Source organism: Salvelinus alpinus, chromosome 2 (genome assembly GCF_045679555.1).
Source record: "Salvelinus alpinus chromosome 2, SLU_Salpinus.1, whole genome shotgun sequence".
Lineage (NCBI taxonomy): Eukaryota > Metazoa > Chordata > Actinopteri > Salmoniformes > Salmonidae > Salvelinus > Salvelinus alpinus.
The window spans coordinates 92,724,238-92,750,948 of NC_092087.1; the positions used below are offsets into that span (position 1 = coordinate 92,724,238).

Here is a 26,711-nt window from a genome sequence, read left to right on the forward strand (position 1 = left end):
CGATGGGTCCGGAACGACGATCCCAATCCAGACATCCGCTGCCCAGCCTTGGAGCGGAATTCTTCATTTGCAGAAGTCCTGCCCGGGTCAACCACCAGAGGGGGACTGCAATGTCGATCCCCAATCCGGACATCTCCTGGCGATTCCTGTGATGCTTTGCAGCTGCCAGAATACCTACCAAGGTAGACCACCAGAGTGGGGACCGCAACAGTGATCACCAGCTGGACATCCGCTGCCCAGCCTTGGAGTGGCCTGCTTCATTCGCATAAACCCTACCCGGGTCAACCACCAGAGGGGGACCACAACAATGGTCCACAACCAGGACAACCCACGGTCATTTTTATGTTGGTTTGCAACGTGCAGGTTAATAGCAAGATCGAACCCAACAAGGGGGGACTTATGTTCACTAAAGAAGTGATACATCCTGGCCTTCGAGTTTTCAGCAGCAGATGTGAACATGCGTGGCCTGGGAAGGGACGTAGAATCTCTAAGGAACGACAGGGTACTACATCGTATCCGTTCTACCACCAGACGAACGACTACAATGTGTCCGCCCAGAATAGATCTCTGCTCGTTCTGTGTGACTATTTAGGTATTTAGTAAATAAATAATTAAACCACATGTTGTATTGCAGATTCAACTTGTTAGCCAGGGTTTGGGAAGATAACCAATAAGTTTACGACGTTCAGATGAGACTGAATAAGGTGACGATTAATAATTGACTGCTATTGATGTAAAAGATTACCAGGTCTTTAAGAGTTTATTAGGAAGACAACAGCTCTATAAACATTATTCTGTGGTGCCCTGACTTCCTAGTTAATTACATTTACATGATTAGTTTAATCAGGTAATATTAATTACAGAGAATTGATTTGATAAAATAGCATGTCATATCATTTAATCCATAGTAAAGACACGACAATACTATATATCCACACTAAATACATGCACTAAGATAAAATTGGTCAACACCTGGGCTGCTTTCAAAAACGGTCATGATTTGAGTTGAGGAACATTGTAACTATAGGTGATGAGAGGGTGATTGTGTACAGTGCAGCAGCGTTTTGTTAACATTTTCCACATTCACACCCTGCTAGGGCCATCCTGCCACACGGTTAGCATATCTATAACATTGCAAATGGTTTTGAAAGAACTGTTATGTCATTCAGTAAGTACCGTTGCCATACGTAGCAAAACGTTAAGACCAACTGAACGTACCCCTGGTGTTTTAAAAGCCTAGCATCTCCTTAGTGCACTCAAACCCTTGGCTGACACCTACAGCTACACCTGCTGCCACCAATACTGGTGGAGCAAACACCATCCCTAGTCCTGCTGTGGCTAGACTGCCGTACGCTGCCAGTTTACAGTACAAAGGTAATATCGTTGATCTTTCTCTGAGCCGCTTCATAGTCAGCATTGGTGTAGTGTTCTCCTCCATTGTCCTCCTCCACCATCTCCTCGATCTTCTCCAGCAGCTCTCTAACCTGAGTGTTGTCTCTTCTCTTGTCATTGATTAGGGAGTGATATCTGCCCCCACACATATTGATGAGTCTCCGTAGCGCTTTGCCCTCAGCCAGAAACCCTTTGACTGTTTTGCCCTTCAGTAGATCTCCATGTGTGAACAGAATGATGGTGTACATTGAGGCATCTTCTCCAAAGTTATCCTGGATCCACTTCACAGTGTTCCTCTCCTCCTCTGTGAACCTCCCCAGTCTGATCACCAGCAGGAACACATGGGGTCCTGGGACTGACATGTAGATGGCCTTTTCTATTTCACTTTTCATCTCTTCTTGAGACAGTTTTGTGTCATAGAGCCCCGGGGTGTCGATGACATCAATCTTCCTCCCATTCACCACTCCACTCTGTTTCTCACTCTGTGCAGTCACAGACACTGGAGAAGCCTCCACTTTAAACACATTTTTACCCAGGATTGTGTTTCCTGTTGTACTCTTCCCTGATCCAGTCTTCCCCACCAGAACTATTCTCAGGTTAGAGGGATGCCCTGAAACTGGAAACAGACAAAAGGTTGATCGTTTTCAGTAGCCATTTATCAAGACACTATGTGTGTTCATGCAGAGTATGTGTGTGTGTGTACCTTGGCATTGACCAGTGAAGTCATGCAGACAGAATGTCAACAGGAACATAATCTTCAGAGTCCCTCCTGTCCCTTGTTCCATCTCTACTACTGCAGCCAATCAAACACATGGAAACAGACAATGACCTCATTACAAAATACAAAGTCCACATTTCTTCAGTGACTCATCCAAAGCGTTTGGCCAAGTTCCAACGTTCACAGATGAGGAAAGACTAAATTATTTCTTTTTTCAGCTATTTGACTTTTAAACAATAAAAACTATAAAACTATAAACTATAAAAAGAGTAATGATATGCGGTACAACTGTTGTGAAACACAATACATTTCCTAAGATAGGGCGTACTTAATGTACTCACATGCATATCAAATGACATTCTAAACATGGATACTATTCTACCGTTTCCTGGCTGCTGCTGTTAAGACCAGATAAACCAGTTAGAGGTCGTGTCCCATTAACGTCAAACATCACATCTACTGTGTAGACAGACAGGAAGAGTTCAAACAATAATTACATTACATTACATCACATCTACTGTGTAGACAGACAGGAAGTTCAAACAATAATTAAGTGGAATCAGTATAACTGAAACCAGTACTTAATGTGTAAATCAGGAGATGTCTGAACACAAAGCATGTGTTCCTCTGTTCCTCTGCTCAGACGTTGCTAACACCAGATCTTACTGTTATGCTGGTGAATGAGGACCCAAAAGCGACGTAATAGAAACAGAGTCTTTATTCCAGTATTAAACAAATAATGATTCTCCTGGATATTATCAATGGTAAATCCAAAACAGGAAACTGAAATCCTCTCGTCAATAGAGAGGAACGACTGGAGACGCGACCACAGACTGCAGGTCGCTTTAGGAGGGCACAGGCCGTAGCTGACATAGACACCTGCTCACACGCAGCATCTGAAGAAGGCAAAAAACACGACAGGGCGGAACAAGGACACTGAACAGCAAACATCAAACAAGAATCCGACAAGGACAGAAGCGGAAAACAGAGGGAGAAATAGGGACTCTAATCAGAGGGCAAAATAGGGGACAGGTGTGAAAGAGTAAATGAGGTCGTTAGGAGAATGAGAAACAGCTGGGAGCAGGAACGGAACGACAGAGAGAGAGAGCGAGAGAGGGAAAGAGGAAGGGGGAGAGAGAGGGATAGAACCTAATAAGACCAGCAGAGGGAAGCACAGGGACAAGACATGATGATCAAAGACAAAACATGACACTTACAACGCCTGAATAGGTATTTTACATATCAGCTAACCACATCATGTGTTTCAGCAATCTGTCAGTCAACCATTGGTTGATGCATGCAACGTCTAAGCAGTGTGACCTTAGTCAGTACTGATAAAAACCTGCAGGTGTGTCCCTCACAGCAACAACCTGCTATATGATGGGTGTTGACCCAAGATCGACCCCCTTGAATACGATACAGTATACTGCACTATCTCTGCACTAAACAAGGTACAGTATACTGCACTATCTCTGCACTAAACAAGGTACAGTATACTGCACTATCTCTGCACTAATCAAGGTACAGTATACTGCACTATCTCTGCACTAAACAAGGTACAGTATACTGCACTATCTCTGCACTAAACAAGGTCAAGTATACTGCACTATCTCTGCACTAAACAAGGCACAGTATACTGCACTATCTCTGCACTAAACAAGGTCCAGTATACTGCACTATCTCTGCACTAAACAAGGTCCAGTATACTGCACTATCTCTGCACTAAACAAGGTACAGTATACTGCACTATCTCTGCACTAAACAAGATACAGTATACTGCACTATCTCTGCACTAAACAAGGCACAGTATACTGCACTATCTCTGCACTAAACAAGGTACAGTATACTGCACTATCTCTGCACTAAACAAGATACAGTATACTGTACTATCTCTGCACTAAACAAGGTACAGTATACTGCACTATCTCTGCACTAAACAAGGTACAGTATACTGCACTATCTCTGCACTAAACAAGGTACAGTATACTGCACTATCTCTGCACTAAACAAGGTACAGTATACTGCACTATCTCTCCACTAAACAAGGTACAGTATACTGCACTATCTCTGCACTAAACAAGATACAGTATACTGCACTATCTCTGCACTAAACAAGATACAGTATACTGTACTATCTCTGCACTAAACAAGATACAGTATACTGCACTATCTCTCCACTAAACAAGGTACAGTATACTGCACTATCTCTACACTAAACAAGGTCAAGTATACTGCACTATCTCTGCACTAAACAAGGCACAGTATACTGCACTATCTCTGCACTAAACAAGGTCCAGTATACTGCACTATCTCTGCACTAAACAAGGTACAGTATACTGCACTATCTCTGCACTAAACAAGGTACAGTATACTGCACTATCTCTGCACTAACAAGATACAGTATTCTGCACTATCTCTGCACTAAACAAGGCACAGTATACTGCACTATCTCTGCACTAAACAAGGTACAGTATACTGCACTATCTCTGCACTAAACAAGGTACAGTATACTGCACTATCTCTGCACTAAACAACGTACAGTATACTGCACTATCTCTGCACTAAACAAGGTACAGTATACTGCACTATCTCTGCACTAAACAAGATACAGTATACTGCACTATCTCTGCACTAAACAAGGTACAGTATACTGCACTATCTCTGCACTAAACAAGATACAGTATACTGTACTATCTCTGCACTAAACAAGGTACAGTATACTGCACCATCTCTGCACTAAACAAGGTACAGTATACTGCACTATCTCTGCACTAAACAAGGTACAGTATACTGCACTATCTCTGCACTAAACAAGATACAGTATACTGTACTATCTCTGCACTAAACAAGGTACAGTATACTGCACTATCTCTGCACTAAACAAGGTACAGTATACTGCACTATCTCTGCACTAAACAAGATACAGTATACTGTACTATCTCTGCACTTAACAAGGTACAGTATACTGCACTATCTCTGCACTAAACAAGGTACAGTATACTGCACTATCTCTGCACTAAACAAGGTACAGTATACTGCACTATCTCTGCACTAAACAAGGTACAGTATACTGCACTATCTCTACACTAAACAAGGTACAGTATACTGCACTATCTCTGCACTAAACAAGGTAAATGTTTCAGGTTAAAGTCTAACCATGTTTCTCCTTTCAATGTTCTATAATTGTAAAACGTGTATAAATACACACATAGCATAATGTGATTGTTAACAGCTACATGATTTTACTGTTTTGACATTTTGATGATAAGTAATGTAATCATATGATTATTTATGCATAAATGTTAACAGACCTGGTATCAATTAAAGGTCTACTTAATATTGTGCTCCAGTTATTCAAATACTGTAGAGTAGATTGTTGTACAACATTTAATTAGTAAGGTAGTTAAGTTGAGTACTCACTTTTAGTATGGTTGCACAAATCTGTTAATTGTTGTCCCCTGTTGTCACAGAGAGCTGAAGCAGTGGGCTGGTTTTGCATAGCCAGGTGCCACAGGTGGGTGGAGATTTACCTTAAGGACCAATGGAATGGTCTAAAACTCATGCAATACTAAGGCGCCCAATGTGCTGCACCTTACATTCTGTTAAGTTTCATTTTCCCAGCAACAAATCATTTCTAGCCAATGAGAGAGTGCTGCGAGGCAAATATTATTCTACTCAGGACAGGTAGGGTCTGAATTCTGATTGGAAGTTGCTTTTTAACTTTAACCTTGGCTACTTGCCAGAATCAGAAGATAGGCCACATCTTTGGGTGATGAAATGTGTTGGACACATGGGACACAAATAAAGGTTACAAATGTAATAACATGTACAACTGCATTTGAAATGTAACTGTATACTGTAGTTGTAACTTTATAGTTGCCTAACCTGGTCCCAGATCTGTTTCTGCTCTTTCAAACTCCATAGAGTACCACAGCATGAGTCATATTACCCATAAAGCCTAGCTGTCAAACAGGGAAATGGTTCCAATCGTTTTTCCACCATTCATTTGTCCCATAGATTTTAGAAACACTTAAAATGGTTCCACTTTACTTGACACCCAGCATCATAACATGTTATGACACAGTCGTAACTATATCATATGTCATAACAGCTGACATAACGTGTCATAACTTGTCATAATATGGTCACAACACTGTCATGATACATATATTTAGACCTGTTGTGACATATCTTACATTATTTTATGTCTGGTTATGACATAAACAGGGTGCCATTTGTGACACATCCCACATGTGCTGATGTGTTTCAGACTGTCCTTCCTATTTAGATACCTGTCTCTTACCCCATGTGCTGATGTGTTTCAGACTGTCCTTCCTATTTAGATACCTGTCTCTTACCCCATGTGCTGATGTGTTTGACTGTCCTTACTATTTAGATACCTGTCTCATACCACATGTGCTGATGTGTTTCAGACTGTCCTTCCTATTTAGATACCTGTCTCTTACCCCATGTGCTGATGTGTTTCAGACTGTCCTTCCTATTTAGATACCTGTCTCTTACCCCATGTGCTGATGTGTTTCAGACTGTCCTTCCTATTTAGATACCTGTCTCTTACCACATGTGCTGATGTGTTTCAGACTGTCCTTCCTATTTAGATACCTGTCTCATACCACATGTGCTGATGTGTTTCAGACTGTCCTTCCTATTTAGATAGCTGTCTCTTACCACATGTGCTGATGTGTTTCAGACTGTCCTTCCTATTTAGATACCTGTCTCTTACCACATGTGCTGATGTGTTTCAGACTGTCCTTCCTATTTAGATACCTGTCTCTTACCCCATGTGTTGATGTGTTTCAGACTGTCCTTCCTATTTAGATAGCTGTCTCTTACCACATGTGCTGATGTGTTTCAGACTGTCCTTCCTATTTAGATACCTGTCTCTTACCACAGGTGCTGATGTGTTTCAGACTGTCCTTCCTATTTAGATACCTGTCTCTTACCACATGTGCTGATATGTTTCAGACTGTCCTTCCTATTCAGATACCTGTCTCTTACCACATGTGCTGATGTGTTTCAGACTGTCCTTCCTATTTAGATACCTGTCTCTTACCACGTGTTGATGTGTTTCAGACTGTCCTTCCTATTTAGATACCTGTCTCTTACCCCATGTGCTGATGTGTTTCAGACTGTCCTTCCTATTTAGATACCTGTCTCTTACCACATGTGCTGATGTGTTTCAGACTGTCCTTCCTATTTAGATACCTGTCTCTTACCACATGTGCTGATGTGTTTCAGACTGTCCTTCCTATTTAGATACCTGTCTCTTACCACATGTGTTGATGTGTTTGAGACTGTCCTTCCTATTTAGATACCTGTCTCTTTGCACAGGTGTATGAAATGTCTGCTTTGTTCTGCAGTCATCAACATGATGCACTGACTTCCCTCACGGTCCTTGTCATCACGAGGTGTGTTTTGATGGAATGACGTCCTTGTCATCATGAGGTGTGTTTCTAATGTAATTTCCAGTAAAAGGTGTGGCATCGTAGCGTGTGTACCCGGATCCTATTTCTTTGTGTGTAACAGTCAGTTTAGCTTATGAAACATTTGCTTAGTAACCGGACACCAATGTGATCTGTTGGACAAAACGTGATCTGTGAAAGACTTACTGTATTTACACAACCCTTGTGATAAGGATATATGTGAGGGTTTTTAAATCAGGATAAATCCTCTTATCTGTTCGAGCTCATTAATGATAGAATGTTCATTAGTGACCCGATTCAAGAAGCTAGCTACCACACTAATTGTTTGACAGAAATCCCTTAAAAAACTAACTTGTATGTCTGCAAATACAGGCCCAGTCGGGTTAGCCACAGAAAAAGACAGGAACCTTCCCGCTAGCCATGATTGGCTGAGATAATGGATGGGCTGGACATGCCGAAAGATGAGTTCGGATTGGTCCGCCATGTAGCCCGCTTCTGTCTATAATGTGACCTGCTCACTATGTGAAAATACTGAGCAGCTTTAATATAACGTCAGCAATGGACTGCTCTCAACAACATTGCTGCCTTGAATTCAGCAGACACTATAGACAAAGATCAGTGGGGAAAAGTTGTGATGGACTACTACTACGCTCAGTGTGAACTGGAGTGACTTTACACAGGTTGTGATAAAAGTCACTGTTATAATAGCCATTGACTCAAAGCCACAAGAGTGTTAAACATTTCAAACGTTGCTTGTTAGGGGGAGGTATTTGCAGAAACGGTGGAATGGTTTAGTCGGCTTCATCAATATTATGTCCAGATGATCCACCGCCTGCAGGAGCGGATCCACCAGCACCGGGGAATCCACCAGCACCGGGGACCACCAGCCATGCCTTCGGGCATACCACCAGCACCCTGGTACGTTTTGGTGATGATTGGGTTGCACACAACGTGTAAATTGATGGTTCGGACTACAGGATGCCATATTTTTACATATTCTGTTCCAGTTAATTAAAGGGTTGTTCAGATTCAATTAGACCTGTGGACCATACTTTTTGAATGGCTAGCTCAGAATAAGAGCTTTCCAATATTTTTGGTTTAACTTATTCATGGTAGCCCAATTGAGACCAGGGTCTCATCCCAATGGTGCCCTGAATACAAAAATGTTCTCCCAAACAGGAAGAAAAACTGACAAATAGAACAAGGAGAATAAAAATAAGCACAAGGAACAACCTCAACACCACAATTTCACCATATAAACCACCACAATCAATCAAAAGAACTGCAATCCGCCTCCCGAGAGGCACAGCGGTCTAAAGCCCTTATCGCAGTGCTAGGGGTGTTGCTACAGACCCGGGTTCGATCCCAGGCTGTATCACAACTGGCTGTGATCGGGAGTCTCCATAGGTCGGCACACAATAGGCCGGCGTCGTCCGGGTGAGGGGAGGGTTTGGCCGGGGGGCCATTACTTGGCTCATCGCACTCTAGCGACTCCTTGTGGCAGGCCGGGTGCCTGCAGGCTGACCCCGGTCGTCAGTTGAACAGTGTTTCCTCCAACACAATGGTGCGGCTGGCTTCCGGGTTAAGTGGGCGGGTGTTAAGGAGCGCCGTTTGGTGGGTCAGAGGACACATGACTCGACCTTCGCTTCCCGAGCCCATTGGGGAGTTGCAGCGATGAGACAAGATCGAAATTTTGGAGAAAAAGGGGGTAAAATACAATCTTCATTGAAATAATTCAACAGCAGAGTCCTAACCTGCACTAGAGTCTCCAGGGAAACAAGACACAATGAATTTTGTAGGTTATCACAACAATGGGGGCAGTAAAACTAAAAGAGTATTTACATAAATAGTGGAGACCTTTGGTAGCTCATTCTTTCATACATTAGTAACACAGTTAGGTACGTTGGAAGCTTGTGTGGTAGAACTTTTTAAACAAAAAGGGAGTAATGAAGTGATCTAATATGGGCCAGCCAACATTTTGATACAGGATGTAGTGGTGAGTATTAAAACAGTCACCTGTGATAAAGCAAAGGGCACTATGGTAGACTGCATCCAAAGGTGTCACGAACGTCGTAATCCTCCTCGTCTGAAGAGGAGGTGTAGCAGGGATCGGACCAAAGTGCAGCGTGGTTTGATGAATACATACTTGTTTATTAAACGAAAACGAAACAAAGAACACTTGACACTTGTCCAGCGCCGCCTGAGCTGCCCGTCTGTCCAGTGCCAGAGCCGCCACCGCGGACAGATGCCCATCCATCGGTTCAGGTTTTGTGGCCGGAGTCCGCACCTTGGGGGGGGGGGGGGGCACTGTCAAGTTCTGACCTTTATTTCCTTTGTTTTTGTCTTTAGTTAGTTGGTCAGGGCGTGAGTTGGAGTGGGCAATCTATGTTCTGTGTTTCTATGTTTAGGTGTGTCATTTGGCCTGATATGGTTCTCAATCAGAGGCAGGTGTTTTTCATTGTCTCTGATTGGGAACCATATTTAGGTAGCCTGTTTTGTATTGTGGGTTGTGGGTTATTGTCTATGTCTATACGTTAGTTGCTTGTGTTCTGCACTTTCGTTATATAGCTTCACGTTCGTTTGTTGTTTTGTATAGTTTGTCAAGTGTTCTTCGTTTCATTTTCGTTTAATAAACAAGTATGTATTCATCAAACCACGCTGTGCTTTGGTCCGATCCCTGCTACATCTCCTCTTCAGACGAGGAGGATTACGACGTTCGTGACAAAAGGTTTCAGAGTAGTAGCTGATGCAATCTGGTAAATGGTGTCACCATAGACAAGAACTGTCAGGAAAGTTGACTGTACAATCTGCTTCCTGCTATTTAGGGAGAGGCAAGATCTAGTCCTAAAACAGAAGCCCACTTTACATACAGATGAATATTCCAAGTTAACAGATAAACCAATATTATTTATATTAGTAATAAAGAGAACAGGTTCCACTACCAGGAAACTAGACTTGACACCATCAGAAATGACACATTGAGTCCTGTCTGACAGATCATTCTCAAACCACTTTCAACAAGCCTGATCCAGGATTATTTCAGTCCACCTTTAAATGAGTGTGATGGTCAACAGTGTCCAAGTCTTTATCATGTTTCTGATCAAAGTAATTGAACATCTAAAACAAGTGTAGCAGCTGAACCTGCTCTGTCCAGGTCTAACACCTGATTGGTTCACATTAAGAATATAATGGGATTCTAACACCTGATTGGTTCACATTAAGAATATAGTGAGAAGTTCTTCTTCAGGCTGCAAGCCCGGCACCGGGCGTAATATGACAACAGCCACTGCAAGTGCAGGGCGCGAAATTCAAAATCTATTTTTGTAAAATATTTAACTTTCACACATTAACAAGTCCAAAACAGCATTTGAAAGATAAACATCTTGTCAATCCAGCCAACATGTCCGATTTTTTAAATGTTTTACAGAGAAAACACCACATATATTTATGTTAGCTCACCACCAAATAAAAAAGAGGACAGACATTTTTCACAGCACAAGTAGGATGAAGTAGCATGCACAAGCCAACCTAACTAACCTAAAACCAACCTAAATAACCTAGAAAAAACTACCTCAGATGACAGTCCTATAACATGTTACACAATAAATCTATGTTTTGTTCAAAAAAAATGCATATTTTAGCTATAAATCAGTTTTACATTACTGCTACCATCATAGCTACAGTAAGAAATCGCACGGGAGTAGCCAGAGAAAATAGAGACACCAACGTCAACTACCTTATTACACATCAGAAAAGATTTCAGAAAAATATATGGTGGATAGCTAATGAAAGAGAAAGATCTTGTGAATACAGACAATATTTCCGATTTCTGAAGTGTTTTACAGCGAAAACACAATATATCGTTATATTAGCTTACTACAATAGCTAACACACAGCAGCATTGATTCTAGTCAAACGCTAGCGATAGCACAGTTCGACAGATATATGAAAAAGCATCCCAAATTGGGTCCTTATCTTTGTTGATTTTCCATCAGAATGTTCTCCAAAGGGTCCTTTGTTCAGAACCGTGTTCATTTGGACCTAGAACGAACGATGTCCCTCTTGAATTAGCATGACACACTGGCCATGCCGTGCTAACCTCTCCGTCTTGACAAAATTCTTGCGTCGCATCACGTCTAAAGTCCAGAATAAATTTCAATAATATAATTAAAGTATATTGAAAAAACATACTTTAGGATGATATTGTGACATGTATCAAAGAAAATCGAAGCTGGAGGTCATATTCACCTATAACGAGTGTTTTCCAGGAGCGCAGTCCAGTTCCTACTTCGTGCCCAGAAAAAAAATTAAGTGCGCACTTATCACTCAAAGATGTTCTTTTCAGTCCCTGACAGAGATAATCAAGTCATTTTTTCTCTCACTTCCGCATGACAACCAGGGGAAGATGTGTGACGTGTTTCTACAGTCCTAAGTGCCAAGGCCTTTTATAGAGAGTATCTTGAAGAGAGACATAGCTTCTTGGAAATGTCACTTTTTACAGAAAATGGGCTGTAAAAAGAGTTATGTTTCACTTAGAGAAATAATTAAACCTGTTTTAGAAACTAAAAGGTGTTTTCTATCCAAAGGTAATAATAATATGCATATTGTACAAGCAAGAATTGAGTACGAGGCCGTTTGAAATGGCCACCTCTTTCCACTGCTGATACTCACTGCTGATTTTTGAGCCATAAGAGTCAGAAGGATCTCCTCCTTTATGTAGGGGAGGACATGTCCTGCTTTACAGTTCTTAAGGACATCACCAGAAACAACTGTCAAGTTATAATATATAGGTCAATGGTTCTGTGATAACTGGTGCAGAGTAAGAAGGATTATGTGAATCAGCTCTGGATATATATATATATATTTACACTCTTTATCATAGCACATAGTACATCATAGACATCAAATGGGGAAATGAAGATACAGTCTGTGAGTCTGTTAGTGCATCGTTCTCTACAAGGTCATGTGACTAGGGGACTCTAGTAGAATGATATGCATTTTCAGAGTTTATCCTTTCTAATAATTGTCCAGCTGAAGCTAAATGGTTATTAAAGTACCACACATGTAAATGTATTCTAGTATGGGACCAGAGGCTGTGAAACCCTGCTGGGACAACAAGGGAAAGGGGGATACTAGTCAGTTGTACAAATGAAATGTGTCTTCCACATTTAACCCTTCAGAATCAGAGAAGTGCAGAGGGCTGCCTTAATCAACAGCCACATCTTCAGCACCTGGGGAACAGTGGGTTAACTGCCTTGTTCACGAGCAGAACAACAGATTTATACCTTGTCAGCTCAGGGATTTGATCCAGTAACCTTCCAGTTACTGGCCCAATGCTCTAATGTCTTGGCGCTCTGCCAACCCCAAGGGGGAGGAGTTGTTTAAAATGTTTTACCACTTTACAGAAGTTAGCATATATAGCACGTATGTTATAGAGATCAGACCTTTCAGGAGCCCAGATCATTTATTTATAAATCCCATCATTGGATGGTTCGGTAGTTGGGTTTCCCAAGGGACTCCATAGGCTAACATAGCTGACCTAAATTGTAAGTATAAACAACAAGAGTTACCTGGTAATGTTTATGTATCTGGTAATGTGTATGTATCTGGTAATGTGTATGTATCTGGTAATGTGTATGTATCTGGTAATGTATATGTATCTGGTAATGTGTATGTATCTGGTCATGTGTATGTACCTGGTAATGTGTATGTACCTGGTAATGTGTATGTATCTGGTAATGTGTATGTATCTGGTAATGTATATGTATCTGGTAATGTGTATGTATCTGGTAATGTGTATGTACCTGGTAATGTGTATGTATCTGGTAATGTGTATGTACCTGGTAATGTGTATGTATCTGGTAATGTGTATGTATCTGGTAATGTGTATGTATCTGGTAATGTATATGTATCTGGTAATGTGTATGTATCTGGTCATGTGTATGTATCTGGTCATGTGTATGTATCTGGTAATGTGTATGTATCTGGTAATGTGTATGTATCTGGTAATGTGTATGTATCTGGTAATGTGTATGTATCTGATAATGTGTATGTATCTGGTAATGTATATGTATCTGGTAATGTGTATGTATCTGGTAATGTATATGTATCTGGTAATGTGTATGTATCTGGTAATGTGTATGTATCTGGTAATGTGTATGTATCTTCCAAATCTTGGAATGTTCTCAAACCATTACTGTCCATGATATCGGCATGGTTACGGATTCCACATTTGGACCATTGGGGAGATGCATATGGCCACCCTCCAGATAACAAGGCATTAGTGTGAAATAATAGCCAACATCTGATCTGAGGCTTTTGACCATTCTTTGTTCTTAATCATTGTTGAGGAAAAATTGGATCCAGATCAGATGTTGGGTACTATATTTATTGAATAGTATATGAATCCTGTTAATTAAAATGTCAAATTTGGCCACAATAAATTAGCTTAATTTCTCAGAGATCAAATTACAATTATATGATATAACACAATAATTCATCTTAATTTTATATTATATAACACAATAATTCATCTTAATCTGAGATGGTGGATGTGGAAATCTTATTCCTTCTGGTCTTCTGAGTTGGAACTACCTGAGGTAAAATAGGTGCCCATGCATTCATAACCTTTAACAGCGGCTAATGCAGCCCCTGCTGCTAAAGACAATGGAGAGCTGTACATGGCTCCCAACCCCAATGCAGCCGTACTGGCAAGTGCTGACCACTTGCAGTCATTCAATTTCTCTTCTCTTCTTCTTATTTCTTCCTCTTCCTGTCTCCTCTCTCTCTCTCTCTTCGCCTCTTCCTGTCTCTTCCTCTCCTCCTCCTCTTCGATCTTCCTCTGGGCCTCCTGGTACATCTCATTGGTGTAGTGTTTTCCTCCATTCTTCTCCACCATCTCCTCTATCTTCTTCAGCAGCTCTGGGACCTGAGTGTTGTGTTTTCTCTTGTCATTGATTAGGGAGTGATATCTGCCCCCACAGATATTGATGAGTTTCTGTAGATCTTTGCTCTCAGCCAGAAACTCCTCCACTGATTTTCCCTTCAGTTGATCACCATGTGTGAACAGCAAGATGGTGTACATAGAGGCTTCTTCTCCAAAGTTCTCCTGGATCCACTTCACAGTGTTCCTCTCCTCCTCTGTGAACCTCCCCAGTCTGATCACCAGCAGGAAGGCGTGGGGTCCTGGGACTGACTGTTCTATACACCTGACTATTTCACTTTTCATCTCTTCTTCAGACATTGTTGTGTCATAGAGCCCCGGGGTGTCGATGACATCAATCTTCCTCCCATTCACCACTCCACTCTGTTTCTCACTCTGTGCAGTCACAGACTCTGGAGAATCCTCCGCTTTAAACACCTCTGTCCCCAGGATGGTATTTCCTGTTGCACTCTTCCCTGCTCCAGTCTTCCCCAGCAGAACTATCCTGAGGTCAGAGAGCTGCCCTGAAACTGGAAACAGACAAGAAGTGTTTGAGTTGATAGTGTCTTGATTAAAGGCTTCTGAAAAATGTGTGTGTGTGTGTGTGTGTGTGTGTGTGTCTGTGTGTGTGTGTGTGTGTGTGTGTGTGTGTGTGTGTGTGTGTGTGTGTGTGTGTGTGTGTGTGTGTGTGTGTGTGTGTGTGTACCTTGGCATTGGCCAGTGAAGGCTTGCAGACAGAGTGTCAACAGGAACAGAATCTTCAGAGTCCCTCCTTTTCTTCGTCCCATATCTGTTACAATGGCCAATCAAAAACATGGTAAAAGACGAAGACCTCATTAAAATGACCTCATCTTTTTTGTCCGAGTTCCATTTTTTGCAAATGAGGATAAACTAAATTAGAATTTCTTCTCGGCTATTTAACTTTCAAACAATCTAAAGTATAAAGAGAGTAATGATATGTGGTATATCTGTCCTAGATGTGTGGGGACTATAAAGAGAGTAATGATATGTGGTATATCGGTCCTAGATGTGTGGGGACTATAAAGAGAGTAATGATATGTGGTATATCGGTCCTAGATGTGTGGGGACTATAAAGAGAGTAATGATATGTGGTATATCTGTCCTAGATGTGTGGGGACTATAAAGAGAGTAATGATATGTGGTATATCGGTCCTAGATGTGTGGGGACTATAAAGAGAGTAATGATATGTGGTATATCTGTCCTAGATGTGTGGGGACTATAAAGAGAGTAATGATATGTGGTGTAACTGTCCTAGATGTGTGGGGACTATAAAGAGAGTAATGATATGTGGTATATCTGTCCTAGATGTGTGGGGACTATAAAGAGAGTAATGATATGTGGTATATCTGTCCTAGATGTGTGGGGACTATAAAGAGAGTAATAATATGTGGTATAACTGTAGAGGTAACAATCCTAGATGTGTGGGGACTATAAAGAGAGTAATGATATGTGGTATATCTGTCCTAGATGTGTGGGGACTATAAAGAGAGTAATGATATGTGGTATATCTGTCCTAGATGTGTGGGGACTATAAAGAGAGTAATGATATGTGGTGTAACTGTCCTAGATGTGTGGGGACTATAAAGAGAGTAATGATATGTGGTGTAACTGTCTAGATGTGTGGGGACTATAAAGCGAGTAATAATATGTGGTATATCTGTCCTAGATGTGTGGGGACTAAATCTCGATGAATGATGAAATAGTATGAATCAATTAATCAAAATAACCTTTTTAATTAAAATATGTCAATCATTGTTTTAATATGTTGGTAACACGTTGTATAAAAGTGATAATGCCCTGAAAGCTGGTGCTTGGAGGAAATATTGGCATTGTGACATGATTTGCAACACCTAACAACACCCGTGCCATTAATACTGCCTTGTCGGTCATTATCACTTAATTATAATTTGTCTCATCAATTTGTCTTTCTAAAAATCTAAACTATAAAAAATATTAATGCTATGTGGTATAACTGTCGTTAAACACAGTACATTCTGTAAGGAATTGTATTAGATATTGGTAACTTGTTTTAACAACTTCTCAACATTAGCTATGGTTGACACAATATACACACTCCCTTTTATATTGGACATATGCTGGACTCATTGGACACATGCACGACACCCACAACTCCCCTCCCCCATGACAATCACTCAGACACACACAACTCAGGGTTGGAGCTCCAGACAAAGAACAATCTCAGGAACCAATGGAACGTCGACATCAGGCCGAACAGGATTACCCACGACCCAGATCGACCAATCGGAAGGCCAGACTTCAGATCAACCTACTTTGCTAGTTGTCTATATAATCTGTATGTACTGTGTAGAGCGCTCTCTCTTCCGGACGATTTCATACAAATCAGACAGAAAGAGCCGTGCTGCACGCTTTGCCTAATATCTTTACACTTGAATAAAACGGCCTTATTATACAATTATCCACCTCGTCCTATGTCTCCACTTGATCTCCTGTCTCAAGTAAAACGAATTATCAACAGACTTGGTAAGCAGAGGATGGTCAAAACATATTTGAATTCGGCCCAATAGAAAATTCATCGGACAGGAGACGAGAGGGAGAAAGATTCAAGAAGGAGAGGTGACCCGCTCGAGGGAGACGTCGGCGATTCAACTCACCCAGGAAACTGATCAAAGAGCTCGAAAATATTAAGGTAAGCAGAGCCGGTTTAATCAAAATCTGCATATTGTATTATAGCCAATATCTAAATTCAATGATCAGAAGTACTGAGGTGAGTGTGAATTGTTGCTAAATTTATGTGGAATTGTTTAGAATCTAAGGCATTGTGTAAAGATATTTGCGAAGTATAAAATCAAGTCGTATTAGTAATCTGGAACTAGTTGAATTATTCTTCAACTAGGAGTATCGGGGATAAATCTAAGCTTGATGCTGTTCAAGTCGAATTAGTAATCTGGAACTAGTTGAATTATTCTTCAACTAGGAGTATCGGGGATAAATCTAAGCTTGATGCTGTTCAAGTCGAATTAGTAATCTGGAACTAGTTGAATTGTTCTTCAACTAGGAGTATCGGGGATAAATCTAAGCTTGACGCCGTTCAAGTCGTATTAGTAATCTGGGACTAGTGGACATGGCACCCCACTAGGAGCATCGGTGATAAACCTAAGCTTGATATAGGAGTAATGGTATTAAACTTGAAACTCAAAGTGTTGAAATGTAATGTAGTGTTATGCAGATGAATGAGGACCCAAAAGCGACGTAATAGTAACAGAGTCTTTATTCCAGTATAAAACAAATAATGATACTCCTGGATATAAATCAATGGAAATCCAAAACAGGAAACTGAAATCCTCTCGTCAATAGAGAGGAACGACTGGAGACGCGACCACAGACTGCAGGTCGCTTCAGGAAGGCACAGGCCGTAGCTGACATAGACACCTGCTCACACGCAGCATCTGAAGAAGGTAAAAGAACACGACAGGGCGGAACAAGACACAGGAACTGCAAACATCAAACAAGAATCCGACAAGGACAGGAGCGGAAAACAGAGGGAGAAATAGGGACTCTAATCAGAGGGCAAAATAGGGGACAGGTGTGAAAGAGTAAATGAGGTCGTAGGGAGAATGAGAAACAGCTGGGAGCAGGAACGGAACGATAGAGAGAGAGAAAGAGAAAGAACCTAATAAGACCAGCAGAGGGAAGCACAGGGACAAGACATGATCAAAGACAAAACATGACAGTACCCCCCCACTCACCGAGCGCCTCCTGGCGCACTCGAGGAGGAACCCTGGCGGCAACGAAGGAAATCATCGATCAACGAACGGTCCAGCACGTCCCGAGATGGAACCCAACTCCTCTCCTCAGGACCGTAACCCTCCCAATCCACTAAGTACTGGTGACCACGTCCCCGAGAACGCATGTCCATGATCTTCCGTACCTTGTAAATAGGAGCGCCCTCGACAAGGACGGGGGGGGGAGGGAAGACGAACGGGGGCGCGAAGAAAAGGCTTGACACAGGAGACATGGAAGACAGGGTGGACGCGACGAAGATGTTGCGGAAGAAGCAGTCGCACAGCGACAGGATTGACGACCTGAGAGACACGGAACGGACCAATGAACCGCGGAGTCAACTTGCGAGAAGCTGTCGTAAGGGGAAGGTTACGAGTGGAAAGCCACACTCTCTGACCGCGACAATACCTAGGACTCTTAATCCTACGCTTATTGGCGGCTCTCACAGTCTGCGCCCTGTAACGGCAAAGTGCAGACCTGACCCTCCTCCAGGTGCGCTCACAACGTTGGACAAAAGCCTGAGCGGAGGGAACGCTGGACTCGGCGAGCTGGGACGAAAACAGAGGAGGCTGGTAGCCAAGACTACTCTGAAACGGGGACAGCCCGGTAGCAGACGAAGGAAGCGAGTTGTGAGCGTACTCAGCCCAGGGGAGCTGTTCTGCCCAAGACGCAGGGTTTCGAAACGAAAGGCTGCGTAAAATGCGACCAATCGACTGATTGGCCCTTTCTGCTTGACCGTTAGACTGGGGATGAAACCCGGAAGAGAGACTGACGGAAGCACCAATCAAACGACAGAACTCCCTCCAAAACTGTGACGTGAATTGCGGACCTCTGTCTGAAACGGCGTCTAACGGGAGGCCATGAATTCTGAACACATTCTCAATGATGATTTGTGCCGTCTCCTTAGCGGAAGGAAGCTTAGCGAGGGGAATGAAATGTGCCGCCTTAGAGAACCTATCGATAACCGTAAGAATCACAGTCTTCCCCGCAGACGAAGGCAGACCGGTAATAAAGTCTAAGGCGATGTGAGACCATGGTCGAGAAGGAATGGGAAGCGGTCTGAGACGACCGGCAGGAGGAGAGTTACCTGACTTAGTCTGCGCGCAGTCCGAACAAGCAGCCACGAAACGACGCGTGTCCCGCTCCTGAGTAGGCCACCAAAACCGCTGGCGAATAGAAGCAAGCGTACCCCGAACGCCGGGGTGGCCAGCTAACTTGGCAGAGTGAGCCCACTGAAGAACAGCCAGACGAGTAGAGACAGGAACGAACAGAAGGTTACTAGGACAAGCGCGCGGCGACGCAGTGTGAGTGAGTGCTTGCTTTACCTGTCTCTCAATTCCCCAGACAGTCAACCCGACAACACGCCCTTCAGGGAGAATCCCCTCGGGGTCGGTAGAAGCCACAGAAGAACTAAAGAGACGGGATAAGGCATCAGGCTTGGTGTTCTTATTTCCCGGACGATAGGAAATCACGAACTCGAAACGAGCGAAAAACAACGCCCAACGAGCTTGACGTGCATTAAGTCGTTTGGCCGAACGGATGTACTCAAGGTTCTTATGGTCAGTCCAAACGACAAAAGGGACGGTCGCCCCCTCCAACCACTGTCGCCATTCGCCTATGGCTAAGCGGATGGCGAGCAGTTCGCGGTTACCCACATCATAGTTGCGTTCCGATGGCGACAGGCGATGAGAAAAGTAAGCGCAAGGATGGACCTTATCGTCAGACTGGAAGCGCTGAGACAGAATGGCTCCCACGCCCACCTCTGAAGCGTCAACCTCGACAATGAATTGTTTAGTGACGTCAGGAGTAACAAGGATAGGAGCGGATGTAAAACGCTTCTTGAGGAGATCAAAAGCTCCCTGGGCGGAACCGGACCACTTAAAGCAAGTCTTGACAGAAGTCAGAGCGGTGAGAGGGGCAGCCACTTGACCGAAATTACGAATGAAACGCCGATAGAAATTAGCGAAACCGAGAAAACGCTGCAACTCGACACGTGACTTAGGGACGGGCCAATCGCTGACAGCCTGGACCTTAGCGGGATCCATCTGAATGCCTTCAGCGGAAATAACAGAACCGAGAAAAGTGACAGAGGAGACATGAAAGGCGCACTTCTCAGCCTTCACGTAGAGACAATTCTCTAAAAGGCGCTGGAGTACACGTCGAACGTGCTGAACATGAATCTCGAGTGACGGTGAAAAAATCAGGATATCGTCAAGGTAAACGAAAACAAAAATGTTCAGCATGTCTCTCAGTACATCATTAACTAATGCCTGAAAGACAGCTGGAGCATTAGCGAGACCGAACGGCAGAACCCGGTATTCAAAATGCCCTAACGGAGTGTTAAACGCCGTTTTCCACTCGTCCCCCTCTCTGATGCGTACGAGATGGTAAGCGTTACGAAGGTCCAACTTAGTAAAGCACCTGGCTCCCTGCAAAATCTCGAAGGCTGACGACATAAGGGGAAGCGGATAACGATTCTTAACCGTTATGTCATTCAGCCCTCGATAATCCACGCAGGGGCGCAGAGTACCGTCCTTCTTCTTAACAAAGAAAAATCCCGCTCCGGCGGGAGAGGAAGAAGGCACCACGGTACCGGCGTCGAGAGAAACAGACAGATAATCCTCGAGAGCCTTACGTTCGGGAGCCGACAGAGAGTATAGTCTACCCCGAGGGGGAGTGGTCCCCGGAAGGAGATCAATACAACAATCATACGACCGGTGAGGAGGAAGGGAGCTGGCTCTGGACCGACTGAAGACCGTGCGCAGATCATGATATTCCTCCGGCACTCCTGTCAAATCACCAGGTTCCTCCTGAGTAGAGGGGACAGAAGACACAGGAGGGATAGCAGACATTAAACACTTCACATGACAAGAAACGTTCCAGGATAGAATAGAATTACTAGACCAATTAATAGAAGGATTATGACATACTAGCCAGGGATGACCCAAAACAACAGGTGTAAAAGGTGAACGAAAAATCAAAAAGGAAATGGTCTCACTGTGGTTACCAGATACTGTGAGGGTTAAAGGTAGTGTCTCACATCTGATACTGGGGAGAGGACTACCATCTAAGGCGAACATGGGCGTGGGCTTCCCTAACTGTCTGAGAGGAATGTCATGTTTCCGAGCCCATGCTTCGTCCATAAAACAACCCTCAGCCCCTGAGTCTATCAAGGCACTGCAGGAAGCAGCCGAACCGGTCCAGCGTAGATGGACCGACAAGGTAGTACAGGATCTTGATGGAGAGACCTGAGTAGTAGCGCTCACCAGTAGCCCTCCGCTTACTGATGAGCTCTGGCTTTTACTGGACATGACATGACAAAATGTCCAGCAGAACCGCAATAGAGGCAAAGGCGGTTGGTGATTCTCCGTTCCCTCTCCTTAGTCGAGATGCGAATACCTCCCAGCTGCATGGGCTCAGTCTCTGAGCCGGTGGGAGGAGATGGTTGAGATGCGGAGAGGGGAAGCACCGTTAACGCGAGCTCTCTTCCACGAGCTCGATGACGAAGATCTATCCGTCGTTCTATGCGGATGGCGAGTGCAATCAAAGAGTCCACGCTGGAAGGAACCTCCCGGGAGAGAATCTCATCCTTAACCTCAGCGTGAAGTCCCTCCAGAAAACGAGCGAGCAACGCCGGCTCGTTCCAGTCACTGGAGGCAGCAAGAGTGCGAAACTCTATAGAGTAATCCGTTATGGATCGATCACCTTGACATAGGGAAGCCAGGGCCCTGGAAGCCTCCTTCCCAAAAACTGAACGATCAAAAACCCGTATCATCTCCTCTTTAAAGTTCTGATAATCGTTAGAACACTCAGCCCTTGCCTCCCAGATAGCTGTGCCCCACTCCCGAGCCCGACCAGTAAGGAGTGATATGACGTAAGCGATCCGAGCTCTCTCTCTTGAGTACGTGTTGGGCTGGAGAGAGAACACAATATCACACTGGGTGAGAAAGGAGCGACACTCAGTGGGCTGCCCAGAGTAACATGGTGGGTTATTAACCCTAGGTTCCGGAGACTCGGAAGACCAGGAAGTAGCTGGTGGCACGAGACGAAGACTCTGAAACTGTCCAGAGAGATCGGAGACCTGAGCGGCCAGGGTCTCAACGGCATGACGAGCAGCAAACAATTCCTGCTCGTGTCTGCCGAGCATAGCTCCCTGGAACTCGACGGCAGTGTTGAGAGAATCCGTAGTCGCTGGGTCCATTCTTGGTCGGATTCTTCTGTTATGCAGATGAATGAGGACCCAAAAGCGACGTAATAGTAACAGAGTCTTTATTCCAGTATAAAACAAATAATGATACTCCTGGATATAAATCAATGGAAATCCAAAACAGGAAACTGAAATCCTCTCGTCAATAGAGAGGAACGACTGGAGACGCGACCACAGACTGCAGGTCGCTTCAGGAAGGCACAGGCCGTAGCTGACATAGACACCTGCTCACACGCAGCATCTGAAGAAGGTAAAAGAACACGACAGGGCGGAACAAGACACAGGAACTGCAAACATCAAACAAGAATCCGACAAGGACAGGAGCGGAAAACAGAGGGAGAAATAGGGACTCTAATCAGAGGGCAAAATAGGGGACAGGTGTGAAAGAGTAAATGAGGTCGTAGGGAGAATGAGAAACAGCTGGGAGCATGAACGGAACGATAGAGAGAGAGAAAGAGAAAGAACCTAATAAGACCAGCAGAGGGAAGCACAGGGACAAGACATGATCAAAGACAAAACATGACATGTAGCCTGTTCAAGTCGTATTAGTAATCTGGGGTTAGTGGAAATGGCACCCCACTAGAAGCATCGGTGATAAATCTAAGCTTGGCGTATTGGGATTCAAGTTGCATTAGTAATCTGGGACTAGTCGAAATATTCTTCAACTAGGAGCATCGGTGATAAATCTAAGCTTGAAATAGGAGTAATGGTATTAAACCTGAAACTCTCCAAATTAATGTGAGTGATTGAACGTTCCACGAGACCGATTGCTACTATTTAGCCATATGCTAGGTTGAGGCTGTGTTTAAGTGACCGCCGAGTCAGATGGTGGGAGCTGCTGTGAAGCAGCTATTTTTCTGCTGATAAATTGACCTGGTTTTTCCCTCTGGTGCTGTTGGTAAATCCTTAAGGGTTAGAATTAATTTGATAATTATTCTAGAAGCGCTAGGATACACCATATATTGTCCTAAAAGGACACGTTTGAAATACTTTGGGAAAGTATTTAATTAATTAAGTTAGTTTTTGAGTTTTCAGTTTTTTAATTAGTTTTTGAGAAAAATGAGTCCTAGAATTAATTAAATATTTATTCTAGAAACGCTTGAATATACTAATATAATGTCACGAAAGGACATTTCTGAAATGTTTTGGCAAAGTATTTAAATAATCGAAAAAGTGAAAACGAATAATAACTGTTTGAAAATAGTTCCTAAAATTATTATTATATTTAAAATAGAAGCGCTAGATAATACTAGTAGAGTGTTCCAAAAGGATATTGCCGAAATACTTTGGGAAAGTATTTAATTAATTCGCCAAACATAAAGCAATAACATTCTTTGTACACAAGGGGGAGACAGACACCAGAGATAAGACTGTGTCAGCACCAGAGATACATTGTTAGTTTTGGCCAGTGATGGGCTAAGTGCACCAAGATAATAATAGACCCAGACATAGCTCAACGACAAAATGACCACGACTATCGTCCCCAAACACAAATTCAACGAATATTTAGATCAGAGAATGAAAGACAGAGCAGGCGGGAAATTACACTACAAACCCGTTAAAAGAGTTTGGGAAGAAGTGAGGCTGAGATGGATTCAAGCAGGCTTCCTTAGTGGAGTCGCCCCATCAAAAGGGCAACTCCTCATTATGGAGAAAGAATTGGAGGAAGCAGTGAAGCAAGGGATAGAATGTGAAGTTGATAAGAATAAGAGTCACTTATTTAAAAAAGAAGGGACAAAGCAGAGGGAGAAGGCAGAGGCTGAGATGAAAATAGGATTATGGGCAATTGAGGAAATTAGAAAAGCTCTCCCTTACCGGAAACCTGATATGATGGGAGTGGTCACTGGAGCACCAACTGACACCAAAGAGGGCAGGCCCAACAATAATGACGCCCCACCTACCACCACAGCAGCCCCATCGGCCCCAACCCATCTCAGGGGCACTGTGGGGTTAATGGCAATTCCCCAGGCTCAGTTCAACTCCCATGTGCATCACCACATTACCCAATACAATAAGGGTAAGGGAGGGGCTGAAACACAAATCCAGTCCCTACAGGTACAACTTTTGAAACTACAATTGAAAGAGGCCCAGAAAGGAGAGAAACCCAAGAAACAGATGGTGGCTGAAGACCAACAAGAAATCTCACAAATCATTAAAAAAACTGTTTCCCGAATGATACAGCAACAACAACTACCCATCTTCACCCAGCAGGGACCACCTATACACCCACCCCAGGAGCAGCCATTCCAACTGCCGTATGCCTACCCGCTTCAGCCATACCCTTCGTCGGAACCACCACTACAACCCTACTACCCACTACCACAATCAAACTATTCACCCACATGGGGACAGCTCCAGAGGTACTCTGGATCTTATGGAAGCTGTCATAATTGTAAACAAGCTGGGCATATGGTGCGACAGTGTCCGCACCCAATAACCCCGGCCCAAAGCCAGTTTCTGGCCAAAAGGGGACGAGGATACGCCCCTAGACCAAGGGGGAGTCAGGCCAATGATGTATCAACCACGTGCGGCCCTTCAACCCGCATACAATCACCCCAATCCAGACCCGAATCAGCAATCACCTCCCCCTTTTCAGGGCATGGCTGACGAATATGCCCCATGGCCCTGAAGCTGCTCACCACTAACCTACACTCATCATTGACCTGGACTACTGAAGCATCAAAGGCTTTTGCACTCTTGAAAACAGATCTCTAAGTGGCAGTAGCCCTAACAGCACCTGACAAAAAAAACAAGTTCCATCTGGATGTTTCTGAAAAAGAAGGATTTACATCATCCATCCTTTTCCAGAACCTAGAGGGGGAGAGAAGAGTGTTGAGGTATCACTCCTCCAAACTGGACTACATTGAAGAAGGACAAACCACATGCTCCAGGTATGTGGCTGCAGTGGCAAAAGCTATTGGAAAAACAGCCCACATGATAATGTGCCATCCATTGGAAATCCACACCCACCATGGGGTTGCAGCATATCTGATGAGCAAAGAATTCACGTTCAGCGCTGAAAGGAAAACGGAAATCCAGAATAAATGCACACAATCACACATCACATTTGTCAACACTGACAAAAACATGGCAGACGCACTCAATGCTGAAGGTCTACCCCACTCCTGTGCAGAAAGAGCTGCACAGGAACTGAAACGGAGACCTGACCTGGGGAACGAACCACTCACCAACACACACAGATATGGGGAAAGACAATGTGACAAATGGAAAAAGGTACCTGTTAGTTATGGTAGACAGGTTCTCTAAATGGGTTGAGGCAATACCAACAGCAAGGGAGGATGCAAAATAGGTCATTAGGTGGCTGCAAACCGAACTCATGTGTATTGTTTAATGACAAACGCTCCATGTACCAATAGGGTCGGATGTGTAAATGTCAACTGATTAATGGATGTTGTTTAATGATGGGGTTAGTGTACAGGCCACAATCTCATAAGTCTCGTGGAACGCGCCAATCAAATGTATGTGCAGGTTTGAAGTTGATTTGGGTTAAAGTCCTGCCCCTGGCGTTGCTGGCCATGATAGCCTCTCCAGGTGCAGGCACCCATCTCTCTCCTCATGAGACAATGGCTGGAGGAGTCATGCTGGGTTCACCAAGGAAGGGAGGTCATATGCCCGCCCTTGATGTACAACAAATTGTAATGTTTGATAATTGACGGAACTTTCTGCAGCTCTCTCCACACAGATTCACAAGGTCCAACGGGGAAGCAGAAGGGAGATCTGGCACAAGGAAGGTAAAAAATTGGTGACTGGGTGGGGTTAATGTCCACAAGAGAAAGTGGCTAGAACCCAGGTGGACTGGACTGTACGAAGTGGGGGAGGTTACTTCACACTCAGTCCAGGTCAAAGGTAAATCAGGCGCACCTTGGCACCACCTCACACATTGCACTCCAGCCCCAATCCCTTCTAGAACACTGACAGAAGTCAGAGCTGATTTAAACAGCTTAAATTCGATTCCAAAGGAAGACATTCCTGACTCAGGTGATGCGGAATCAAACTCCGCCTCCCCTGATAAAGGAACCTCGCCCAGTTAGAGGGATATTTCTCCCTCCCTGGGCAAGGCTAGGGATATCTGGCCCCTTATTTGTGATATTCCTACTGATATTTGGGGTGTCCCTGGGCACTTTCACATGGTTAATAGAATAACTATAACCGGATCCCCATGGATGTATGTCACGGACACTCTAGTCTAACTAGGTAATAATAGATTAAAAAATTTAAAAAAAATT

At 43.6% G+C, this 26,711-nt stretch overlaps 2 pseudogenes; both read right to left on the minus strand.

Annotated features, from left to right (window-relative positions):
• Window positions 1-734: 734 nt before the first annotated feature.
• Window positions 735-3,884, minus strand: LOC139568279 (GTPase IMAP family member 2-like; annotated as a pseudogene).
• A 10,041-nt stretch (window positions 3,885-13,925) lies between these two features.
• LOC139568286 (GTPase IMAP family member 8-like) overlaps window positions 13,926-26,711 on the minus strand; it is a 33,788-nt pseudogene continuing 21,002 nt past the window's right edge.